Consider the following 11,154-nt stretch of genomic DNA (forward strand, 5'->3'; position numbering starts at 1 on the left):
TTCAAAGGCATTTTTTTTTGGTCTCATGAGTGTTTTACAAAGGTGTGAGAGAGAGAGAGAGAGAGAGAGAGAGAGAGAGAGAGAGAGAGAGAGAGAGAGAGAGAGAGAGAGAGAGAGAGAGAGAGAGAGAGAGAGAGAGAGAGAGAGAGAGAGAGAGAGAGAGAGAGAGAGAGACACACACATACAGAGAGAGAGAGACACAGACAGAGAGAGAGAGAGAGAGAGACCTGGAAAGCGAACAGGCTCTTGGAATGGGTGTCTGGGAGAAAGTGGGGGGGTCTTTCGATGTTGATTAAACGGCAAGCAACTAATGTCATGAGTGCAAAATTAAAGGACAATAAATCTAATCTAACTGAAATTGTGTAGCACAGACCTTTCTATGGATCAAAACCTCAATATTATTATGGTGTAGTTAATACTTCATGTATCCTTAATCCCTAGGCTAATGAGGCACTAAGATGTTAGTAAAAAAAAAAGAACGTATGCCAATGACAGGAAGTAACGGTATATATGTGTGTGTGTGCGTGCACTGTGCACGAGTGCACATCTAGGGACTGGGTGTAGATTTGATCTCCCTGATGTTGACTCCTTAGCCACAGCCTTGGGCCGGTGTGTGGGCTGGTGCGTCTGAATGTCCCGGGCTGAATTCGTGTCCCAGTCCGCCCCTGTATCCATCTATGGGAAAAAGTCATTTCCAGTGAGTGAAGGTTTGTTCAAATCATGAAGGAACAAAATACTATTTTGAGGCCACAAAATATTATTTTGGGGAACAAAATACTTGAGGTAACTATTTTGAGGCCACAAAATATTTTTCAATTTTTTTTAGCATTTTTACAGCTTTATTGGTCACGCAGGACCGACAGAGGAGAGGGCGAACGGGAGGAGAGGTGGGGAGGACATGCGACAAATAACGACGGGAGCTGGGATCGAACCTGGGTCGGCCGCGTAGGTGCGCGAGGCACTATGGTATGCGCCACGAGGGCGCCCCATATTTTTCTATTTTGAAGCCACAAAATATTAGTTTGAGGCCCAAAATGGATTAATTTGAGGTAACTAAATACATTTTGAGGTAATAAAATAAAATTTTGAGGCCACAACATATTTTTTTCATTTTGCGTGGCAGCAATAAGCCTTTGTAGCAAGCAGATTAGCTGGGATAGCTAGCTAACATTAGCTGAACTGACATTAGCTTGATAGCTAACTAGCGAATAGCACAAGCTAGCTAACATTAGCTAATGTTCTTTGACACTATTATTACACCCAGCATGCGTTGCTGATTGGCTGACTGGCTGCACAGTGTTTTAATGACGCACGTGCACGTGCGCTCACTGGGGCGCGTGCGCACGCTCCCACGCATGCGCATTCATTTTCCCTCTCGTTTGCACAGACTAAAGACAATGCCTAATTGCCTCTACGAATGGAATGTAACACATTTCATTCACAAGTTTTGTGTGAATGTATCTGAGAACGTATTTGAACACACCTGACGACCTGAGCTATTGTTATGCAAGGTAGCCATGCAGGTGAGTACTTAGCGAGTTGGCGCATCAGTCGAGTGCAGCGCATTCCTCAGGTTTGGTGTGAACGATGGTCTGACTCAGGCGGGTGGGGGGGGGGGGGGGGTTGGGGGGGGGGGTTGGGTGGGTGGGGGGGGACTGTACATTGGAGGTGGTTGGGTGGGGGGGTTGGGTAGAAGTGGTGGGTGGGGTACACTGTACCACTGTACAAGCAAAACTGTACATTGGAATATTGACGGAACCATATTTGGTAATTTACTCTACATTGGAGGGGGTTGGGTTAGGACATTTACAGGGGCCAGTTTCGGATTGCAGTCTCCCGTAGGTGTTCTTTGAGAGTGGTTTTGAAAGTGGATAGTGATTCACATTCCTTTACAGCTTTGGGTAGGGCTTTCCACATTGATGCGGCATAATTGCGAAACGTGTTTAGTCCCTTGTTTGAGCCGAATCTGGGTTTGTGGAGCTCCCTCTGGTGTTGTGATCGTGGTATTCACTGACCTTTGGGAAGTATTTTGACATGTACATGGGTACCTTGGTTGTGTAGTGTATGTTGTAGTCCAGGCCCATTGCAAGTTGCTGTACTCTGTCGTCTACTCTAAGCCATCCTAGTTTGTCAAAGTGGGCAGGGGTGAGGTGGGTTCTAGGAGTAAGCTCAAGCAGTAGTCTGACCAGTTTGTTTTGAGATGTTTGTAATTTTGTTTTTAGCGCCTTTGAGGTGCTTTGGTACCATGAGGTGCAAGCATAGTCGTAGTACCCTTGAATGAGTGCTCCTGCCAGAGTCTTCAGTTCAGGGTATTCTTGTTTACCAGAGAGGAGATCCGGTACAAGATGGGATGGATCCTAGCCTAGGTATGTAATTTTATCTTTCCTTGTGACAATATTGTCACCCACTGTAACTGAGAAGCCGTCGGTCTTGCTGAGTTTGTTATTTGAACCGAAGAGAATGGACTCTGTTTTGCCCAGGTGTAATGATAGTTTGTTATCAGCGAGCCATATGCAGATTTTGCCTAGTTCCGAGCTGAGGTTTTTTTCAACCTGTAACTTGTTCTTGTCAGAGACCAGCAGGGCTGAGTCGTCCGTGAACAGGAACAAGTTACAGTCACAAGCTGACGACATTCATTTGCATAAATTAGGAACAGTAGCGGTCCTAGTATGCTTCCTTGTGGAACACCACAGCTCACTGGGAGGGGGGGGGGGATAGTGTACCGCAGGGGTGCCCAACCTTTTTTGAACCAAGATCTACTTTTTAATTTACCACCTAGCCGAGAGCTACCAGCCAAAATTGTATATTGTAAGCCATCATTTGAGGCAGAATAATGAACACAAATCTGTCAGTGCCAAGTCCGACCTCATCTTAAATAACAAACAGCATTGCTTGTTGTAGTTAACAAGGAGAGGCAGAGTTGATTTTGCAAAAATAAAAATAAAAAAAAAAATAAAAAAATTATAATCGCATTTTATTAATCGAGATCTACTTGAAATCAGCCCGCGATCTACCTGTCAATCGCGATCGACTGGTTGGGCACCACTGGGGTACCGTTTACCTCCACCATCTGTTCTCTCCCCTCCATAGGATTGCATCCAGCTCACTGATAGACTATCAAAACCAATTGCTTTTAGCTTGTCAATCAGAATGGTGTGATTGACAGTGTCGAAGGCCTTTTGTAGGTCCAGCATGACCATGCCGCAGTATTTGCCCGCGTCCACCTCTTGTTTGATGTGGTCGTTTAAATAGAGAAGGCATGTGTGAGTGGAGTGGGATGTTCTGAAGCCAGATTGGAATTCGTAGATTAGATTTTTTCCCGCGAGTTACTTTTCTACCTGTTCGTATACTATTTTTTCCATGACTTTCGAGATGGAGGTAAGGATAGAAACAGGGCGGTAGTTGCCTAGGTCTAATTTCGAACCTGTTTTAAGTGAGCGTGGGTTATTGAATTTATTGATTGATTGAAAATTGTATTAATGTCCGCCTTGTTTCGAATTGGTTATGCTTAGAGAGTTTATCTTTAGTCTAAAGATAAACTCTCTAAAGATAAACTCTCTAAGCATAACCAATTCGAAACAAGGTCCGGTTGGATAATGCCATGTAAAAAGCGATTGCGCGTACTTCAGCCTCAGTGACCGAGGTATAACGCCGTTATACCGAGTTATACCAGCACTGCACCACTGTCTTTAGAGCAGGGCGATAGACCACCAGCCCTGATTCCAAACTCTAAGCATAACTGACTTCGAAAGAGGGCGACTTCGAAAGGGGGCCTAAGCCTAACCAGTTCGAAACAAGGCGGACATTAATAAAATGTTCAATCAATCAATCAATCAATCAATAAATCAATCAATTAATCAATCCGTCAATTCGTACTTTACGCCAGACATACATCAGCGCGCGCCCTGGCTGCCACAGGCTTGCCCAGTGAGAGGATTCTCCGGCGCTGCAGCTGGACCCTGCAGCGTAACCAAGGGTAACCAAAACAGAAATAAAACAAACCCATTTCCCGCGGTCAGGTGGTTAGAGGTATTTATCTCCTGGGATACAGAATCGTATAGACATCCAAACATTTTGTCTGTAGATGTTACCTAATAAAACATGACTGACCCAGACCATTGATTGAAAACTTTATTAACAGATTGCAGAATGGGTACAGTACACTAGGATGCAGACCAGAGAAAGACTTTCGTCTTGTTTACATCAGGGTCCCCCATTTTCAATTCATCATAACATATGACATACACGACATACAGATAGACAGTACTGCTACATCTACAGTACTGTTTGTGATAGAAAAAGGGTCCAGAAAAGAGAGTATATACATTTGATGTAGAAACTGTACATTGGAGGAGGTTGGGTAGGTGGGGTTGGGTTGGTGGGGGGGGGGGGGGGGGGGGACTGTACGCCTAAATTCTTATCCCAACCCATATTTGCTTCCGCGTTCGCGTTTTTCGCTCTGATTGGCCACTGACGTTTCTGGTCGCGCCTATCGTGTGACGGCAAGTTCTTTCGCTGGTTAAGCTTAGGCACTCTTTCAAAGTTGGGTAAGGTTAGAGTGTGGATCGTAGGCGTTAGGTAGTTTGCTGCTGGTCGAGGCGGAAATGGTCGCGTCACGCGATTGGGCGCACATGTCACATGACCAGAAACGTCAGTGGCCAATCAGATCGCAAACATGCAAACATGGGTTGGGATAAGAATAGACGCCACCCCCCACCCAACCACCTCCAATGTACAGTCCGCGTCTATTCTTATCCCAACCCATGTTTGCATGTTTGCGATCTGATTGGCCACTGACGTTTCTGGTCATGTGACATGTGCGCCCAATCGCGTGGTGGGGGGTGGCGGGTGGGTAGGAGGGGTGGGTGGGGGACACTGTACAACTGTACAAGCAAAACTGTACATTGGAATATTGACAAAGCCATACTTGGTCATTTACTGTACATTGGAGGGGGTTGGGTTAGGGCATTTACACAGGGGCCAGTTTCGAATGGACCTTTCCGCGCTGAAGGCAAGTCCCGCCCGCGTGAATACTTTCGGCAACCCACTTGTCCTTCCGCATTGCTCTGATTGGCCGATGTCCTTCCGCATTGCTCTGATTGGCCGAGCGCGCGCATGCGCATGAATCGTGACGGGCTCCTCAGCCAGGCAGGAATACTAAACTCAGCTTAAGCTCCAGGAGAGAGGAGAGAGGCTGAAAACCCGCAGTTCTTGCCCGACTGATGAGAGCCGAATCCCGGATCCGATTTTTCTGATGAATACCCCCAAAACATGGAGGTCCCGAACGCAATTTATACGCTGTAACGAATCATTAAAAAAATATACCGTTAACTGGAATATGTTGTTTCTTTACACATATGTTGGATTATGTAATATAATATATTATGTAATAAGGCGTAACACAACAGTGAACACATAGTTAAGTACAACTGACAGATGCATTGCACTATGTGTTCACTGTTGTGTTACGCCTTCTCGGCATAAGCCCCATAATAAGACCGTCTCTGGCTTCGTCCAGCGGACACCAGAGCTCAGCGATGCCGCTTCACGGCAGCATATTCTCCCCGCTGGCGATCGGAGCACGGAGGGTCGTGGACCCGCGCCGCAGCTGCGAAGCCGGCGAAGCCGGCGAATACTGCGATGCGATTTTTTATTGGTTTGTCATGACAAACCAATTACATAATCCAACATATGTGTAAAGGTACAACATATTCCAGTTAAGGGTATATTTTTTTAATGATTCGTTACGGCGTAATCAATACTTCCATTTGTATAAATTGCCTTAAGCGGAACCTGGCTGAGGAGCCCGTCGCGGCTCATGCGCATGCACGCGCTCGGCCAATCAGAGCAATGCGGAAGGACAAGTGGGTTGCCGAAAGTATTCACGCGTTTGAGAGATGGCCAGTGGTGTGCCATGTTGACACTTCTTACAGGTAAAGTGGTAGTAATACATCATCCAACAGATATAATAAAGTGAACAAAGTCAATGAGTTACAATATCAAAAATAAATGTTATTGGTAATACACTATTTTTTTTTTTTTCTTTTTTTTTTTTTTATTATTGCAAAACAGAAATTATTAAAAGTCAGTACTCAACACATAATGCATAATGAAACTAACAGTCAAGGTGGTTAAAATTACATGCAAGTACAGAAACAAGACAAAAAAAAAAGTCTATAATAATATTTTACCGTATACAGTGTATATCCAGCGAAATTAACAATTATACAAATGCTTATATAGGACATACCCCTAATACCTATTTTCTAAAACCCTACACACATATGCTCCAGCTCGAACCCCCCCCCTCCCGGACCCCTCCTTGGATAGTACCTCCATTATCCCTCACTCCTAACCAGACACTACCATTATAAGCTAGCTTTTATTCTCTCCACCACTTCTACCCACATTGACATTTTGGATTCGTTGAGACCCAGAATTCTTGCTGTAGATATTTCTTGATATATCACATCGAGATATGTAAGAGACCAAACTTTCCGGCAAATTTTTTCCGGTTGAAACCAGCGTGATGCGATCAGTTTTTTAGCTACTGTGATACCCGATAAAACCAATCTCTTTAGCTGTGGATTTACTGCAAACTCAAAAACATCATTCAAAAGCAATACAGAGGGGTGTACTGGTATATTCCAAGATACGAGTTTTGATAATTGATGGGTCACATCTTTCCAGAATGCCTTAACTGGTGGGCAGTCCCAATACATGTGCATAAATGTCCCTTCGTCTCCATTTGTACATTGGGAGCATTTTGAGTCTTGTTTCAGGCCCATTCTGTTCAGTCTTATAGGAGTCAAGTATGTCCTGTGAATATAGTTAAGATTGATTTGTTGATGGTCCGGGTTCCTTGATGTAAGACGGACATTTGCCCATGCTTCTTGCCAATCAAAGTCACTTTCCAGGTCTGGAATATCCCTCCTCCAGACAGTGTCTAGTTGAAGGGTTTCATACGAGGACGTTAGTAATTGATAATAAAAACCTGATACAAAACCTCCCAATGTTTCTCTTTCATAGAAGAGTTTGTGGTATCTGTGGTGTTCAACTGGTATGTCTAATGGAACACCGTGAGACTTCAAACATAGGCGTAACTGTATGTAAAAAAGCCATGTGGACTCGGTGAGGTTAAACTTTGTGCATATTTCTCCATAACTACAGAAGCCCTGGTTATTAAAAATATCCCCTAATGAGTGTATGCCTTGCTCTTCCCATATAGGGAATCTTATAGGACGTTTTTCCATTAAGAGTGCATTGTTATTGAATATGGGAGTGTGATTATGCCATTTTTGAGGGTTAGGATATTTTTTTTGTGTTTCCCGCCATGTTCGGATTGCATGGGTAATTATGGGGCCAAATTTCCGCTCACAGTGCTTGATTGGAAGTTTAGTGTGTGCTATGTCCTTCAGTCTCTGTGGGGCTACTATGTTTTCTTCCAATTCTCTCCAAGATACCAAAGCCTGGGGATCAAACCATATTGTCAATGGTCTTAATGTGTAAGCCTTAAAATATTGCAAAAAATCTGGAACTGCCATGCCACCGTCTGCTTTATTTCTCTGTGCGGTGGATCTTTTTATGCGAGGTGGTTTGTTATTCCAAATAAATTTGTATGTGGAGGAGTGTAATCTTTTCCAGTAGCCCTCTGGAGGGGGTAACGGTAGCATTGAGCTGATGAAGTTGATTCTTGGTAGTACATCCATCTTAACTATTGATACCCTTGCCTGTACTGAGTTTTTAAGTTTTGCCCACCTGTCCAGGTCGTCTTTGATTTTGTTCTGTATTTTTGTGTAATTGTGCTTCACTGTTTGTCTTATGGTGGGAAATATTTCCACACCCAAGCATCTAAAATGTTTTACCATGGGTATCGCACCTGGGAGGGTTGTGTCTTTTTTTGCATGGATGTTAAGTGGAAGGAAAGCCGACTTCGGCCAATTTATTTTAAATCCCGATAAATCACCAAAGTTCTCTATCAACTTGAGTAGATGAGGCAATGTGGTGTTGGGGCTTTGCATGAACAATATTACGTTGTCCGCATATAAACTAATTTTATGTTGTGTGCCCTTGATTACGATTGGTTCTATGTATTGGGATTGTCTTATATATTGTGCTAAAGGCTCTAATGATAGATCGAATAGTCCGGGACTAAGAGGGCAACCCTGTCTGGCTGAGCGTGATACCGGAAAGATTTCGGAGATGAATGTGCCTGTTGTAATCATGGCCGATGGGTCCTTGTATAATACTTTAATCATATCAATGAATCCTTTTCCTAACCCCATCCTTTCTAATACTGCCCATAGAAACGACCATTCCAGCCTGTCAAATGCTTTCATAGCATCCAGGGATAGCATCGCCTTAGGTGTGGTGTCCTCCTTGTCTGCATCTAATACGTGCAGTATTCGTCTTATGTTATCACTGATCAGGCGACCTCTTATGAAGCCAGTTTGGTCCGGATGAACTAAAGACGTCATATGCTTTTGCAATCTGATGGCTAATACCTTAGAGTACAGTTTGACATCGGTTCCGAGGAGGCTTAAAGGTCTGTAACTACCGCACTCGGTGGGGTCTTTGTCTTTTTTGAGAAGGACTGAAATTAGTGCAATATTGTCGTGTTTATGGAAGCTCCCCTCCTTGACTGAGTATAAGATCATATTTAGTAATAAGGGTCCAAATATGTCCCAACAAGAAAGGTACATTTCTGATGGGATACCGTCTCTTCCAGGAGCCTTACCATTTTTCATTTCGGATATGGCCTTCTTGAGTTCCTCTAATGTGATCGGTGCTTCTAACTGTTTAGTGTCGTCCTCCGAATGTTTAGGGAGAATAATTTGATTAAGATATGTGTCCAAAATGTTTTGATCAAAGGTCGTTTCTGAATTATATAAGTCGGAGTAGAATTCTTTGAATGTATCGTTTATTATTTTGGGGTCTGTTACAAGTACTTGTTGTTTTCTAATGGCAGTTATATCTGCAAATTTTGCATTAATTCTTAATCGCATGGCTAATAGGTGACTAGGTTTAGAACCTTGGAAATACTGCTGTTGTCTTGTGCTGCGTATTTGCATTTCCGATTTTTGTCTGTATATTGCATTGATCTCTGTTTTTAGTACGTTAACTTGATTTTCTAGTCTAGTTGAGTTGTTGTATTTTAAAGAATTAAATAACGTTGAGTAAAGCGTTTCCAGTTCAGACAGTTTTGTGCATTGATTTTTGCGCAATATGGAGGAAAATCTATCCGTGAAATCCTTGATCATACCCTTTACCGACATCCATATTATTCTGGGGTCTTGCACCGCGTTTGCATTCTCCCGTAGGAATACTGTGAGAGCTTCTTTGAGTTGTGTAATGAATTCCTTGTTGTTAAGCAGCATAGTATTAAAACGCCATCTTGGGGCCCGGGAAGATAGTATACCAAATGTTGCTTTTAGGAGTAAATAACAGTGATCTGAAAGCGCATTGGGTATCATTTCCACTTCATATTTATCAAATAGTCTCGGGGATGCAAAGACATAATCAATTCTGGATAATGTGTTATGTCTCGCCGATCGACAGGAGTACTTTCGGGTCGTGGGATTAAGTGAACGCCATAAATCATTTACCCCTGTAGTCTTTGACCAATCTTTTAATGCTTTAGATGAATTTTTTTGTTTGCTGGAAAAGGCGAGGTAAGATTTGTCCATCCTTGGATTCCAAATGGCATTAAAATCCGCACCTATTATAAATGAGTACTCGGGATGGTTTAACATTTCATCGGTTAGTGAAGTGAAGAAACCCACTTCGTACAAATTTGGGGCATATACCGCTGCCAACGCTATTTTCCTGTTATTGTGTACAATCCTAGCTATAGTTATACGCCCCTCAGCATCCGACCATACCCCCTTTAATTCGATATTTAATTTACGTCTGACGACTATGGCTACACCTCGAGTTCTTGTACCAAAAGAAGAGTGACTAATATTATGGTATGTGTTATCCGCTAACGTATCTATGTCTTCCTCTAAAATGTGCGTTTCGCTTAGTAGAGCCACGTCCACATGTTCTTTTTTCATCAGTGTGAGCATGCTTTTGCGTTTGTGTTGTTTGTTTATCCCACCAGTGTTCCATATCATTATATTCAAACTAGCCATAATCTATGCATGTTTTTGTGTAGTTTTTGGTAATGCTTCTGGAGTGCGAAGCTACAATAGATGTACATCCAATTATTGAGGTCCCGTTGAGAGCCGAGCTTAAAAACATATATATATACAAATAAAAATCCCCTATTTTCCCCTCACCCAGAGAGTCGTACAGGCCTGTGTTCCAAAAACACATCCTCCGCGTATGACTTTCTCCCTTAGTCCACCGGATTGCCCAAACTGAGCATTGTAATCCTAATCTTCCTATGCTAATTGCCATAGGATCTAACATTTTCATTCTAATACAATAGAATGTCGCTTTTGGTCTTGCACCTTCCCTTACTGTAATGAAATATTGTGAAAAATGAAAAAAAAGAGAATAAACTTTCATCGACATATTCATTTGAACCCTCTACTAACATATGTAGGAAACATCAGGAAAAAGGAAACGATTGTAGAGAAATATTAACACCTTAATGTGAAGAACAATGGAAAATAACAATGTAAGATAAAAGAAAGAGAGAAAAAATAGAAATAATAAAAAAAAAGATAAAGATAAGGAGTGAGAGATAGAATAATACTCAACGTAGAGAAGCCACTAGAACCGAATTGAGTGATTAGATAAAATAGAAAAACAGAGCCTTTTAGAGCTACAATGTGCCAATCTCTTCATCAGTGGAGTGATTACTTAAATTGTTAGAATAACCTTGTTGTGTTCATACGTTTAGGTGTGGTTGATTTTTTAAAGTATTATTAAGGTCTGATTAAACTTCAGTCAATTGATCATATGCTATGTTTATACACACCGGATGTTTAATGTTAGAGTTGCAAGCCTTCGTTGTCATGGTGCATTATATTCTAGAAGGTTGTAGAATACACTAGTACTAATAGACTGTTGTTGTGTTCCAGAATGATCTAAGTGACCCAGGGCAGTCGAGCGATAAACCCAGAATCTTCCAGATTGTTCTTACTGCCAATGATATGTTCTTGTCTCCCCGGAGATCAGAGGTCTGAAATTATAATGTATTACGAA

Source organism: Notolepis coatsorum (assembly GCF_963971535.1).
Source record: "Notolepis coatsorum genome assembly, chromosome: 6".
Lineage (NCBI taxonomy): Eukaryota > Metazoa > Chordata > Actinopteri > Aulopiformes > Paralepididae > Notolepis > Notolepis coatsorum.